The following is a 16,021-nucleotide window of genomic DNA, read 5'->3' as shown; positions in this document are numbered from 1 at the left end:
TTTTATGGTTGGGTCACAACATGAGGAACTGTATTTAAAGGGCCAGAAGGTTGGGAACCACTGCCTTATCCATCTCTCTCTAAAAATTAATAAAAATATTTTTTAAAATGCCTCCACACATGGTCAAATGTAGCCTTGGAGGGCGAATTGACCAACTCCTGAGAACCTCTGGCCTAGAGCTACTTGTGTCCATCTTGCTATCAAGAAGAGAGAGGCTGCTTGATAATTAAGCCAATATAGAAAAAAGGAGCCAGGAGATGGATAAACTCAGATAACAACAATTGAACACTTAGAATCTTTTCTTACTAGATATGCCCTAGACTTTTTAGTGTTGTACAACAATAAATTCCTTGCTTTGCTTAAGTCTTTTTGATTTAGGTTTCTTGTACTAAATCAGACACTTCAGATGACATACAGCCTGAGGCAAAAGACGCTGAAAAGTCCACTTCAGTCATTTGCTGGTAATGCAAGCCTAGGTCAAGTGCTTAGGAAAGTGGACTTCTTAAAGGAAAGGAGTATAGAATGTAATGTTAAACTTCATCCAATTCATAATGCTATCTTTTTAAAAAATATGTTTTTATTGATTTTAGGGAGAGAGGAAGGGAGAGGGATAGAGAGATGAAAACATCAATTGGCTGCCTCCTGCACACCTCCTACTGGGGATCAAGGCTGCAACCCAGGCCTGTGCCCTAACTTGGATTTGAACTGGGGGCGTCTTCATTCACGGGTTGATGCTCAACCACTGAGACACACTGGCCGGGCTATGTTGTCTCTTCTTGCCCAGACTGCTTCACTTCAAATTTGCCTGACTGATAATTGCCTGGTTTCAGCCTCTGAAAGAAGTTCCCGCAAAGAGCTACTAAAGAATGTATGCAGTAAGACATTTCAGATGCAAGTTACAGAAGCAAAACTCCAGTTAGCTGAAAAGTGTATTTAATCTCACACACACACACACACACACCTTAAAAAAACAAAACAAAACAGGAAATTGAACACAGTAGGCCAGGGAAGGTAGAGATGGAGCTGGTCCCCAAACACTGGAAATGATTCTTCACTTTCCCCAACCTCTGCTGCTCCCTGCACATCGATTTTCTCTTGCTGCACAATAGCTTCTTAAAATGACATAAATCATAGCCACCAGTATTCCCCAGTGTTCTCCGTTCCCTTCACAGAGGAGGGACCTCTCTGTGTCTCTGAGTATTTCAAGTTCAATTGATTAGCTCAATGAACAGCCTTGGGTCTGGTCATCTATTTCGAACTCAATCAACTGCTGCTCCCTGCACATCGATTTTCTCTTGCTGCACAATAGCTTCTTAAAATGACATAAATCATAGCCACCAGTATTCCCCAGTGTTCTCCGTTCCCTTCACAGAGGAGGGACCTCTCTGTGTCTCTGATTATTTCAAGTTCAATTGATTAGCTCAATGAACAGCCTTGGGTCTGGTCATTTATTTCGAACTCAATCAACTGCATCTAGTGAGTGGGCTACCTGGATGGGCCCTGTGCCTACTATCTCTCACCAGTGGTGGGGTTCATATTAGCACATGACAAACTCCGGTAGTAACCACATGGACTAGGAGGGGGGTCCTGGGGAAAAAAAGCGAGAAAGAGCATCTAGCAGTCATTTTGGAGGGAGGGCATTCAGAGGAAACTTTTTCCTTGAAGTCCAAACCATTAATATTGGGCCTTGCTAGTACCTATACTGTTTCTTCAAGGTTACTTTAGTTCAGTCCATTAGCAGCTTGGATAGGGCATAATGAGCCTAAGATGCACAGCCCAGTAAAACTAAATTGGGAAAAAAATAAAAATAAAAGGGCTTCCTCGAGCGCCCAGCAGAACCTCATTAATAGTGGCCTTGTTAACTGCGGCTTATAGATACAACTGATAGGAGCCCGCCCAGACGCGGAGCGGTATCTGTAGCAGGTCCAGGTAGCAGAGCCTCCCGGCCTTTTGGACAGCTCCATTGTTTGCAGACCTTTAGCTGGATCTGGAGCTTGGTGCCCTGTTGACGCCAGAATCTGTCTGCCAGGTTCCCGAAGGACTTGCTGGATTTCTGGATGCAGTACAAGTTCCCCATGTGTTAGGGCAGTTGAGAAACTTTTCCATGTTTTTTTCTTCTTTTTCTTTCTTCTTGTTTTAAGCCCCATTTCACAATGACGGGGCTGGAGTGAGGGAGGAGAGAGGGGCAGGAGGAAGCTGCTGGCCTGACCAAAGGCTCTAGTTTTCCACAGAAAATAATAGCTCATCCTGATAAACCCACAAGCTGATGTCCATCTTGACCTAACAAAGATAACCAGAGGGAACATTTTTTTTTTTGATGAGTTCTGAGCTGTGATCCTGAAAACTCATCAGCAATTTGAAAAAATAAAAACCCTCGGCTATTCTACCTATTCTTACTACATGCCAGTGGTTCTCAACCTGTGGGTCGCGACCCCTTTGGGGGTCGAACGACCCTTTCACAGGGGTCGCCTAAGACCATCGGAAAACACATATATAATTACATATTGTTTTTGTGATTAATCACTATGCTTTAATTATGTTCAATTTGTAACAATGAAATTGGGGGTCACCACAACATGAGGAACTGTATTAAAGGGTCGCGGCATTAGGAAGGTTGAGAACCACTGCTACATGCCCATAGGTCAACAAGGGTGGCTAGAAAACTTGTAAACTACAGAGCAGCAATTACTAAATATTTTCTCTGCAAGAGCAAATGGGCTTGACCAGGATTCTAGCCTAAGCCAGAGCTAAAAGACATTTTAAAAATTCAGGCCAACACTCAGAGCCACATGAAGAAAGATACCTTAATCTTCCTTTCCTACTGTTAACCTAAAAGTAAAAGGCCCAAGTGAGAGGCAACAAGCGTCTATTTGAGATCCAAAAGAACAGCCATTTGGGAAGCACTGGTTGGGGCAGAACCCAAATCGTATTCAGATTAGGAGACAGGACGAGAGGTATTTATGAGAAGGGGAAGGGGAACAATTACATCAGTACAAGGAAGGCGTTTCTATAGGTGCAGGGAAGCTAATACAGTGATGCTAATTCTAAACAACGTTTTACAGTTTCAGTCCAACGTCTTATTTTCAGTCATGATATCTGCTTTTTTGTTATTTTTGCAAGCAGTTGTTCGGAATAGTGTTGCTTTCGGCCCACTGCAAAGGTCATTCGGCCCAGCTTGAACATTCTGAAGGTGTGGGGGTAAGACCTGCAAGGCAGTTCCTCTGGGATGGCTGCTCCGACTCTGTTTTAAAGTGGTTCTGTCTGTATTACTTTTTATACTACTTCCAGGCATAAATGGTACATAGACGAAGAGAGCAAAGAGTATTTCTTCACCTCCGCCTTCAGGTCTGTTTTTACTTCTCTGCAAATGTATCAGAAGGAAATGCAGGTTAAGGGGAAAGCCCCTTCGAATCTGTTAGCCCAGTTTTTAAAGTCTTGGGCCTAGTCATCTAAACAGTGCTTTGCCAACATGTTTTTTCTCCAGCAGTTCCCCATGTAACCTCATTCCAAACCCCAAACTATAAAGCAGAAAGAAACTGGGGAGCTGCTGAGGCTGAAATAGAGGCAGGAGGCCCAGTGTTCTCAGGCGTGGCAGCCCCTCTCCCTTAGGGCTCTACAGAAAAACCACTGACCTAAATCACCCTTCTTCACTTGAGGTCCTGGACAAAGTCACGTGGTGGTCACTCAGAGACACTTGAAAGAATGTTCTGGGGCAGATTCTCCTGGTGGCGCTGCCAGTCAAGCCTGCCCTAGTGTCTTTGGTATCCAGGTGGTCATCGCACCTTCATGAAGATGGGATTTGAAGCTGGAAGCCACAAATGGGTGCTTTGGAAACAAGGGGTGGCCCACCTGCACAAGTGGGCTGGCCAGTTTCCCATGTCATGAACTTAGGCTCCATTTGCAAAGAAGCAGTAATTGGCAGTCCTTTCCACCCTAGAAAAGTACCACATGCTACCAAACCAGTCACAGCCCTGGACTCAGGGAAAATCTCATCTTTGTCTGAAGACTGAAGACCAAAGGTGGAGGGGTCAAGAGCCTGTTTTTACTTTGTATCTGAAGTACAGTTAAGGGAGAGGCACAGGTCTAATCTGTTAGCCATGACAACATGGTGGCCTGGGCTATTTGAGCCCCAGGTTAGTCAGCTTTCCAACTAGGCCGCCCCTGGGGTCCTGGCTGTCAGGCATCAGTGAAGTCAGACTGAGATGATAGGGTTATAAACCAATGGGATTTATGGGCCAACTTTTTACCTGGTGGCTTCCTACCTATGAGCACTAAGAACTTAAATTGGGTCAATATAATATTTTATAAGAATAATTTCCTTCATTTTTATGGTTTCAGTGAGGTTGGACATTTTGTAAACATTTAGTTGACTCCCCCCCAACCCCTTAGGCACAGTCAATTGGTCCAAAGATGGTCAGTTCATTTTAGCTAGACCAGTAAATACATACGCCAGGAATTTTGGACTTGCAATAAATGAAAGTCTCAGATCAATTTCTGTTCAATCATCAAAACTATAAAATGCAAAATGCTATCAGTGGTTACATTTCCCAGTATGTTAAAAAATATATAGAGAGAGAATGCAGCAAAAAAATAAAAGATAAGAAAGTCTTGAGGGCTTTGGCTGCCTGATTCCTGTTGTTCTCAAAGTCTGCGTTTTTGTTGTTATTTTTTTGCAGAGTTTAAATGTCCAACTCTTGGATGCCATGAGCAGTTCCTACCAGGTTCAAGTTGAGTTTCTATAACTTGTAGACACAATAGTCTCCAGTAAGAGACAGAGGAGCATGACTGTGTGTGTGTGTGTGTGTGTGTGTGTGTGTATTGAATGCCTAACAGTGAATGGTTATTAAATACTAAGTGTGTCCTCTGTGCTGGAGATAGAGTGATGACTAAGACATAGTCCCAATTCAGTAGGATGCTCTAGGGGTAAAAGATACAATAGAAAGAATGTCAATATCATCAAAACTATGTAGGAGATATTATAAAAAAATATGCTTCTGATTTTACAGGAGTACATAATAAAAGCATCTAAAGGGAGGTTCTAGAAGACTCCCCTATTACCATTTATAATATAGGGGTGGGCAAAAGTATGTTTGCAGTTATGAGTAAGCGAAGCAGAGTTTATTTGTGTAGTCTTATTTATTAGTTATTGTATTTGTTATTATTATTATTAACCTACTTTTGCCCACCCCAGTATTACTTATGCTTCTCAGACTATTCTTTCTGTCTTTGGAGAGCTCCCTTTCCTTCTCCCAATGTTGCTTAAGGTTCTTCTAGCAATACTGTCCCTGGATTGTACAATCCACTCACAATTTCATTGGGGGAACATTCTACTTACAACCAATACTTCTTTTCCTCTCTAGATGCTTCTATCTAACTAACTCATGGCCCTCAAACTCAATGTATCCCAAACTGAACTTGCCACCTTCTTCCAGAACTTATTTCTTGTAGATTTTTTTGCCCAGATTGAGGCACCATCATTGACTCAGCCTTCAGGTAGGCAGCAGAGACAACCTTGACCACTCTGCCTTCTTGTCCTTACCTGATCCCCATGGCAAGTCTTCATCATCTCTCACAGGACCACTGGAAAGACCTCGCTGCCCATTCTCCACACAGACACCAGAGAGCCCCCTGGATGAAAATTCAATTTCTTAAACACTTCAGTGGTTTCCCTCTGCCCTAGAAATTAAATGCCAAGTTTCTAATATGAGGTTCTCTGATCCCAGCCCATTTTTTCATCCTCATCTCCTGTTATTTCCTACCTCAAACACCTTTTTCTCACAAGACTGAACTTCATGTCACTTTCTAAATATGTCTTCTATGTCATGACTGTACTTTGTCTAATTTCTATGTGGGTTGCTCTTCTCTTCTACCCACCTACTTTTTCTTTCCTCTTATATACATAATTAGTATATACAGTGCACGAATTTGTGCACGAGTGCGGTCCAGCCGGCCTGGCCCCAGTAGGCGGATCGGGGCTGGGCCTGTCCGGAGGAGAAGATGGCGAGAGGTTGGCTGGCTGGCCTGCCCCAATCAGGGCCGATCAGGGCTGGGCCAGCTAGGGGGAAGAGGCCTGGCCCCAGTAGGCGGATCGGGGCTGGGCCTGTCGGGAGGAGAAGATGGCGGGAGGTTGGCCGGCTGGCCTGCCCCAATCGGGGCCCGATCATGGCTGGGCCAGCTAGGGGGAAGGGCCGCAGGCAATTGGCTGGCAGGCCCTGCCCCCAGTTGGGGTCAGGGGCCCAATCAGGGGCCAGTGGCCCGGGGGAGGGGCCATGGGTGGTTGGCCAGCCAGCCCTGCCCCTGATTGGAGTGGGGGGGCCTATCAGGGGCAGGGCTATCTGTGGGGAGGGGCTGCAGGTGGTTGGCTGGCCAGCCCCACCCCCCCAATCGGGCCAGTTTGCAGGCTGCAATGGGCATCATAGCGACCAGTCCTTCTGGTTGTTCCAGCGTTCTGGTTTCTGGCTTTTTATATATATAGATTGACTAAAGCAGATTCAACCTTCAGCACTTAACTCAGGCATCACTTCCTCCAGGAAGTCTTCTCTGATACCCAGAGCTGTGGTAGGTGCCTCCACTTTGTGGTGCCATGATACCCTTTGTCAGTTTCATTTCTTTGTCCTGGCACTTATCATATTCCATTATAATTATTTCCCTGACTTGACTGCACTCTAAGGACAATGATAGCATCTTATTAATCTTTGTAACGCTAGTCCCTAGAACAATTATTAGAACACACAGTAGATCTTCAATAAATGTGTCATAGATCAATGAATGGATAAATGAATGAGGGAAGTAGTGAATGGATGGATACATTAGGATATCTCTAAATCTCTACTCCCTTTCTGTGATAGTCCTGCCCACACCCAGGTGACCCCTGGATTGTCATCTTCTGTCCTCTAAAATTGGGTAGGGCATAGTGTGAATACAGGCAGGTTCTTGTTGCTCACACACCACATCCACACTCACCTCTGCTTCAGGCTTTCCCTCAAGGTGTGCACACACACAAGCCCTGCCTGTGATAATTCATTTATGGCAATCTCCTACTCTATTTTGTCTGTGATCCAGCATCCCCACAACATTCAACTTAATCTATTCACTTGCTATTCATTATGTATTCACATATCGAACAACCACAATATGTTGGATTGAATGGTATCCTTGCAGATACAAATATGAGTATTTCAGCATTCCTGCTTTTAAGGTTACATTAGAGTATATAACCAAGTCTGGTAAACTTTCTAACAGAGATGGATAATGCCTTTTGTAGTTCTCCAAAGTGAGGGGTAAGAGTGGCTGCTTACTGCCCTTGGGCAAAAGAAAAGTGCCTCCTCTCTTCCTGATACATGTGTACATTATCTTACATGCCACCACCATCTCGGATTTCCCTCAGTCTCTTCATTCACCCAATCAAGTCTTTGGTTGAAACCACATCCATGGCCTCCTCCACACTATCCCCTGTACAAGAGCAGGTATCCACACTTGCTGGACCGGGTCAACCAGGCTGCTGGTGTGGAATAATAACCTTTAACTGGAGCATGACAGTGGTTCTAGAATTGCCCAGGGGCTGCATTGGGGTAAATAGATAGAAAGCCTGAGGGCTCAGTGCTGAGGGTAAGGGGAACTCTGGGAAACTGAGAGGAAAATTTAACCCTATTGTCCCTGCAGAGAACAACTTCCTAATCTGTCACCTTTCCCTTGAGGCAGCTATCAAGCAGAGAAAGAAAAGTTTAAGTACATCGCTTAGCTATTAGGGATAGAAGTCTATCTATAAAAAGAGATTTGAAGCTATGACACATCCATGGCCCAATGTGACAAAAACCTTGCTTCTTTACAAAGATGCTTGTATAAAAATAAAATGTATAGTTGGAAGAATGAATGGAATATATGAACAGATGGATGGATGATAGATAACAGATTTATGTATTTTTCCTTTCAAAAATATTTTGTCATCTTTTTAATTTATATTACCATAATAATATATGCTAATAGCCCTGGCCAGCATGGCTTTCAGTGGTTCTCAATCTTCCTGATGCCGCGACCCTTTAATACAGTTCCTCATGTTGTGGTGACCCCCAACCATAAAATTATTTTCGTTGCTACTTCATAACTGTAATTTTGCTACTGTTATGAATTGTAATGTAAATATCTGACATGCAGATATTTACAGGGGTAGTGACCCACAGGTTGAGAACTACTGGTTGGTTAAGTGTCGTCCCATGTACCAAAAGTCCGCCAGTTCGATTCCTGGTCAGGGCACATGTCCAGTTGCAGGCTCGATCCCCACTAAGGGGCATGCAGGAGGCAGCTGATCAATGTGTCTCTCTCACATCTCTCTCTCTCTCTCTCTCTCTCTCTCTCTCTCTCTCTCTCTCTCTCTCTCTCTCTCTCTCTCTCTCTCTCTCTCTCTCTCTCTCTCCCTCCCTCCCTCCCTTTTCCTTTCTCTAAAATCAATAAAAACAGATATATTTTAAAATATATATGTGCTTGTATGTATCTCAAATGTCTCCATATTGTGACAAATGTTAAAAGTATGCAATTTTTCAATTCAATATTCATTTGTTTCTAGTCTTAGTTACAACAATCTCTTCTTTCAGATATGTTTCAACACCATTTCGTTTAAGAAACTTGAATACTAAAAGAAAGGTGGCTTTATTTTGGCACACTAAGAGATCAAACCATATTTTTGAAACCTTCTTGCTAGTCATGTGAAATGACAAATGAAGTGCCTGGCACAGTGCTGAGCACATGGCAGGTATCTGGTAAGCTTAGCATTATTCCTCTCAACCTTTTAAATAAGCCAGCCATCATGGTGTTGCGGACGTCAATGAGACTTAAATAGTAATTAGCAACTAAATACAAAAATGTCCATACTACTCCCCATAATGGTTTCAAAATCCAGATGTACATTTCTCCTCATTGTGATAGACTCTAGGATCCAAATTCTGGGTCTGCCATGTTATAGCTGTGAGACCCTAGGCAAGGTACTTAATGTCTCCAAGGTTCAGTTTCTTTTTTTGCAAAATGGGGGTAGTAAGAGAGTGGTTATGGTAGTTAAAGAAGGCAATAAGGCATTGAAAGGCGTAGAGCAGTGTTGCACGTGTGCATACTCTCTGAATGCAGTAGTATGTTTTTCAGGTTGCAAGCTGCAGTAGAATTGGCGTCTGCATCAGAAAAACATGTGGAATTTTGAAATGTACCAACCATAGCTCAAAGACTAGAAACCACACACAGATACCGCAGCAACAGAAATCAGGCAGTGTTTGGAGCTACATACAACTCTTTTACAGACATCATGGGATTAATGAGCTTTATGTCTCTAAAATCAGCAATTAGCTTTTTAGGACTATCTGAAAATATGCCTAATGCAGGTATAAAATAACATTTCCCACATTCTGTATGGTGGTTTATGGCTGTGGATTGAATTTCAGCCAAATAATATCAATCAAAAAGTAATATAGGAGCAGACCAAAATATGTAATATAGAAATATTGCATGCAACTCGAAAATAAATTGTGTTTTTCACAGTGTGAGAGAGAACGGTACAGTCTGGATTTTTTAAATTAGAAAGAGCTGTTATACAAAGTGAAATAGAGTTATAGTTCATCTGTTCTTGGAATTACCCAGAAAATACACTAAAATATTTTGTGATAGAAATAAAGCAAAGGAAATATAAGCGTAGCAGTGATTGTAAGGAAAAGGAAATGAAATACTACATCATTTGTATACTTGTAACATACACATCTCAAGGCTCACGTTTGCAATTCTAATAAGCGTGAGACCTCATTGGTTTTCTAAATATGAGGATGGCACAGCCCAGGGTGAAGTCCCTTGAAGAGAGAAGAGGCATTTTGTGTACTCGCTGCCCTGTGCTTAGCATGTCCCATGGAATAATTTCAGCCCGGAAGCTGGTCTTTTGGGTCTCAGTTTGAAACACACAGAATATGCAACTCAGAGCTCATTCTTATGAAAGGTAAATAGGACAAGGAACTATTTTCTTTTTCTTTGAATTCCTACTTTTTCATATTAGCAAGCTCTAATAGCACAGGCATAAAGGAGACCAGAGGAGAACTGGTCCAAACAGCACAAAGAAAAGAGGGGGGAAAAAACAAGCCGGAGACAACAACAACAAAAGGCTCCTTTCTTTTGGCATCGTTACCTCGGATCCCCATTTCTGTATATTTTAACTTTTATTCTGTTTATCAGCTTTCATCTAAAAAATAATGTCTGCGCCAAATTTTCATCCTATGTAACTCTATGAGGATTCTCTCCGCTTTCTTGGAGTCTAATTCTCCCATGGCGTTGCCTGAGATGGAGATCTGACCCTCAGGGAATATTAGTTCAGTGAGAGGAGAAACTGCCTTCTATGGCAGCCTGGTATCATGTAAGTGTTTTTAAATGTAATCTTTACGGGAGATATTGCATTTATAAGTGGTAATGATATCATTTTAATTATTTGAAGATAATAGAACAACACAAAATGAGGGTGTTTTCTTCTTAAATGCTTTGATTAAATGCAGAGTTTAAGAGTCTCCAATTTAGAGATACTTCTTCACATAAGCACTTTTCCTGCTGAGTCACTGTGGTTTTCATGGCTTCGGAGTTGGAATTTAGATGGTTTAACTTTTTTTTTTTTCTGTCTCAAAGAAGCATGCTGTCTTTTCAACCCCCCACTCTGACCAGCCATTCTCTGGTTCACTTGCTCTCCTTAGTCCAGAGCCTGAGATGTCCCAGCATGAACTGCCCACAGAATCATTTGGCTGCATCTCCCTCTGTTGACCATGTAGAACTCTTCCTGAAGACAGCAGTGGGAACTAGGGCAGTCCAGTCTACACAGATCCAGCCCATTCTCCATGGCCTAGCTACCTATCTTGGTACCCATAAACATTCTGTACCAATTATTTTTTTCCCTTAGAACTATAAAGATCTAGTGTCAGTAAATTCTGCTACTCCAATACTGGTACGCCTTTTTGGTGGCTTGCCAATCAGTAGTTTGGGTCTGGTGTGTGTGTGTGTGTGTGTGTGTGTGTGTGTGTGTATTTTAAGAACTGATTGGTTTCTGTCAGCAATGCTTGTTCTTAGCAGAAATATACATTTTTTTTTCAAAAGACCAGAGAATTACTTTTTGAAATGTATGGATTTTCTGGTTAAGTAAAAATTGAAGGAGGAAAAGAAGAACTAACTGGGATATGTTTGCTATTTATGCACAAGATTTAGGCTCTTTCCCCTTTAAGATATACACACCTTTCCTCTCTTATATTCTAGACTAGAGCAATGGAGTAAATATATTTTTTGCTTTATTTGATTAATTAAAGAATAAATGTAAGTAGCTACATCTGACAGTTTTGGATAGTGCCATTCCAGAGTCTCGAGTTATGTAATTTTTAGTTCATTTTTTTATATATCCATTAGACTAATAGATATTTACATTTACTCATATAATTTTCAAATTCATTCTTTCTACATATCCCATGGGGAAAATGTTCCACATTGGTCTCTCTAGAAACCTTATTGCTTAAAGTTGATTCACCTTTTATTTACCTAGGAAACAAAATTTATTAAATGAAGATAAGAAAAAGCCTGGCTTTAACTTTGCTCTGGGAAACCCAGCCACTCAGTATGGTTTTAGTCTCTTTAACATAAAATGACTAGGAAGTTATCTTTATTTGTATTGGCTTTGTGACCACTTCTAGACTTTTCATTGTTCTTTATTGCCCTAAGAGTGCCCTCAGGGTCCACACTGTAGGACCAGATCACAATAAATTTCTTCTATCCTTTCTAGTAACTAACCTCTCTTGGAAGGAACCCAAAACATATTAGTGTTAAACCAGTTCCACACAATGTGGGGTTACAATAAAACACCCATGCATTTTGTAATGTCTTTTGAATGCTTTATAATTTATTATATACAATTTAACTTCATTTAGCAAAATTATAATACAGGTGTTTATGACCTAATTTGTGGAATTATAAACAGAGGAATTTGGAGGTAGTTAGGTATGTGCATCATTATAATACCTGCTTTTAGTAATTCAGATGTTTCAATTTGTGAAAATTTTATAGAGCTCAATCATGTGAAAATCTATAATATGAGATTTTAAATGTTCATATTTTCTACCAATCTTGTTTGATGGGTTTCTAGGTGGGTTGTTTAAAATATTATGCACCACTTAAGATTCAGTGTAACCATTATATTAGCATACTTTAAAATAATTAACTGAAAATTTTAGAAAAATTTACTTTTTTATTTTATTTTTTCTTTATTTTATATTATGTTTCCATTACCACTTATCTACCCTATACTCTCTTCCATCGCCCCTGCAATCACCACACTGTTGTCCATGTTCATGAGTTCTTTATCTTTTTTCTTTTTTTTAATTTAAAAATAAATTCCCACGCAGTGGGTTTTCTTGTTGTTTTGTTGATGGTTTCTTTTGCTGTGCAGAAGCTTTTTATTTTGATGTAGTCCCATTTGTTCATTTTCTCTTTAGTTTCAACTGCCCTAGGAGCTGTATCAGTGAAGAAATTGCTTTGGCATATGTCTGAGATTTTGTTGCCTTTGGATTCTTAGGAAGGCTTTCTTAAGACTACACATATACCTGTGGTAATATTAAAAATTTATGTGTAAGTCAAACAAATTCTAATCTAAAAAGAAGAAATCCTTAAAAGTATCTTTAATTGCACTTGAAAGATATCAGTATTAATAGTACATAATTACTCTATTCTTGCCATAATAAAATCTGTTTGATGTGATAAGTAATAAAAATTATAGTCATAAATATCTATTTGCTAAAATAAAAATACATATTTAAAAGAAGAGAGCAAATATTTTCTTTGCTTAAGCTCTTTTCAACCATAGATGAAATACAATAAGAATTGTAACTAGGGAACTGTGGGTGATATTAAACATGATAATCTGAACAAACCATAAATCTCAAAAGATGGCCAAAAATGATACCCACGTGCATAAATCCTTCTGACACATGACAAGGATTCAGATGTGAGAGAGCTAGCCTTGACATTTACCGTTGTCTCGATGCTTACATGTTTCTGAAGAGATCAAACAGGAGACCAGTGGTTTTCAGACATGAGACACAGAGCCTCCAAGGTCTTCTGACGAGAGTGATTTTCAGGACTTGACTTTGTGACTCATCCTCTCTCCCTTCTCAGCTAACAAAGCCTTTGCTTGCAAATAATCATGGATGAGGGAGGCTGGGCATGGGGGGTAGGGGGAAGGAAGGGGGACGTGTGGAGGGGGAATAAAGGAATTCACAAATTCTCTATCAAGACATTAGAACCACTTAGATATTTTTATGGACAGATATATAGACAAATTTAATGGGAACATGATGTATTCATGTACTTGTGAACCCTTAGAAATGAGATACAATTTTAAAGGAACACAACTCAAGTAAGAGATAGTAAATACTAAGACCAATAAGTTAAACATGTACGTTAAGAAGGTGAGGATTTTCAAGAAATTGAAATGAGAAATGTTTTTTAAATGCTACATTTTTGCTGTTATTTAATTTAAAATCTCTTAAATTGGGAAGAAATAGGAAAGGCAGTTTAGAAACAGAGGCAGTCTCAGGAGAGGAAACATGATATGTAAACTGAGTATAATGGATGAGAAAAGTTCAAGAAGTCATGAGCAAATCCAGGGATGTGGAGAAACCAGTTCAACTTCCTCAAGCTTTTTATTCATTAAGTACCCTGACTCCGAAAGTAGAAGCTAAGTGATAGACCTTAAGTACCGTATACGACATTATGGTGACTGACCTAGAGTCTTATTAAAATAACTTCAGAGTTTACCAAGGACGAGATAGGCAAAATGCCCTTGTAGAGAGTTAAGTTTTATCAGTGATTTCCAACGTAATTCAGAAAAAAAGGTATGAGGCAATTAACACATGGAACTACTCTGGTATGGCTGTTGTGTTTGCTGCCATAAGCATCGTGGTGTAAACTTGCAATGGTGTTTTTGTAAAAAGCATTAAAATTCTGATCTTTAATTATTGAATTATGGAATTTTAGGGTTAGAAGTCATCCCAGATATTGCTAATTCATTCTTTCTGCAATATCCCTGCTGAAGGCACATCCAGCTGATGAAAAAACAAGAACAGCATTAGAGAACTTAGCAGATAGTTTTCATTTTCAGAGTTTTACTTGTTAAAAAGCTCTTCCTTGTAGAGTTCCTAAGTGCATCTAAGTAATGCCATTTAATGACAATTTAGTCAACATTGAATTGCATATACAAAGGTGGTCCCATCCTATTTAATAAAAGCCTAATATGCAAATTGTCCCCTGGGGCAGTTGTTCATCCAGAGTTCAACTGGGAGACCAGTTCAACTGCTCACTATGACACGCGCTGACCACCAGGGAGCAGTGTGGAACATGGCAGGCGTTGGCGATGCAGCACTGGTATGGAGCGGCAGTGGAGGTGCTGCCTGCTCCGATGGGCCCTGACGAGAGCGGGACCTCGGTGGGATGGTGGAGCAGGTAGGCAGGCGGCGCCAGGCCATGGCAGGGTGCCAGGTGGGGCTGCAGGGCTGCGAAACGGGGTGTGAGCTGAGGCCTGATCCCCGCAGACCACCCCAAAGAACCCCACCCATGCACGAATTCATGCACTAGGCCTCTAGTAAGATTATAATGGAGTTAAAAAAAATTCCTACCACCTAGTGACATCGTAGCCATTATAACATCAGAGCTCAACGCATTACTCATATGTTTGTGGTGATGCTGGTGTAACAAACCTACCGTATTGCAAGTGGTATAAAAGTATAGCACATATAATTGTGTACAGTATAAATATTCGATAATGATAATAACTGGTTTATGTATCATGATTTTAACCCTAAATATGTTAGCAACTACATTAAAAATTAAATATACTAACTTATGCAATCAAATACCATATTATATTTTTCACATAATTTTCAATTAGAGTGTATGCTTTCTCTTTACAACAAAAAAGTTTACTGAGCATGTAGGTGGCAGCCAATCAGTGTTTCTCTCTCATCATTGATGTTTCTATCCCCTCTCCTTTTCCCTGCCTCTCTCTGAAATCAATTTTTAAAAAAAAAAAACCCATACTTGTTTTAAAAAAACACATTTGCTATAATTCAGCATGTCGTGTTACACCAGTTGTAGCCTCAAACATATAGAGTTTACCAAGTCTCTTAATTGCATCATTTTCTCTTGAGCTTGATTTATTCTTGTGTGGTTTGGGGGCGTGTTTTGTTTTGTTTTGAACAGTAACCTGCTGTACAGGTGTGTGGCCTAGGAGCAATAGGCTATGCCATAGAGCCTAGGTGTGTAGTGGGCTAATCCATCTAGGTTTGTGTAAGTGTACTCTATGATGTTCGTATAATGACAAAATCGCCTTAATGATGCATTTCTCAGAATGTGTCCCATCATTAAATGTTGCACTACTGTACCCTTCTCTAATACCAGTTATACTTTCCTTTAGACACTCAAAGTTTAGACCTTCTCCCCGAGAAACACTGGCTGCATGTTATGTCTTCTCCTTTGCTGTTTCATCATTGCTCACTTTCCAGGACTTATGTGTTAACCATCTTTTCTAGGCTTCTCCAGTAAGTCAATGTCCTTGTTAGTGTAGGGCCTCAAGAAATCAGCACAATTTCCCAGGTGCTGTATATCCTAAGTAGAGGAGAGCAGGACTTTGCATTTCTTGAGCAGAACACTGTGCTTCCTTTTAAGATTGGGTCAAGTTCTTTGGCAGCTACATCCTACTGCCAACTCCTATTGACCATGTGGTCCACCATGTGCTATTAGCTGCAGATCTGTTATAGATAAGGAGGTTCCCTTCCATCCCTAGTTTACTGAGAATATTTGTCATAATGAATGTGAATTGCATTAAATGGTTTCTCTGCATCTGTTGAAATAGCCATACATGTTTTTCTTTGTTCTATTTATAACCTCACTGATGCATTTTGCAAACATTGAAGTAATATTGTACTTCTGGAACCAATCCAATTTGGTCATAATATATTGTCTCATTTATGTTTTG

This window comes from Myotis brandtii, unplaced genomic scaffold (genome assembly GCF_000412655.1).
Source record: "Myotis brandtii unplaced genomic scaffold, ASM41265v1 scaffold23, whole genome shotgun sequence".
In the NCBI taxonomy this organism is placed as follows: domain Eukaryota; kingdom Metazoa; phylum Chordata; class Mammalia; order Chiroptera; family Vespertilionidae; genus Myotis; species Myotis brandtii.
Note: the sequence above shows the minus strand (reverse complement) of the source record.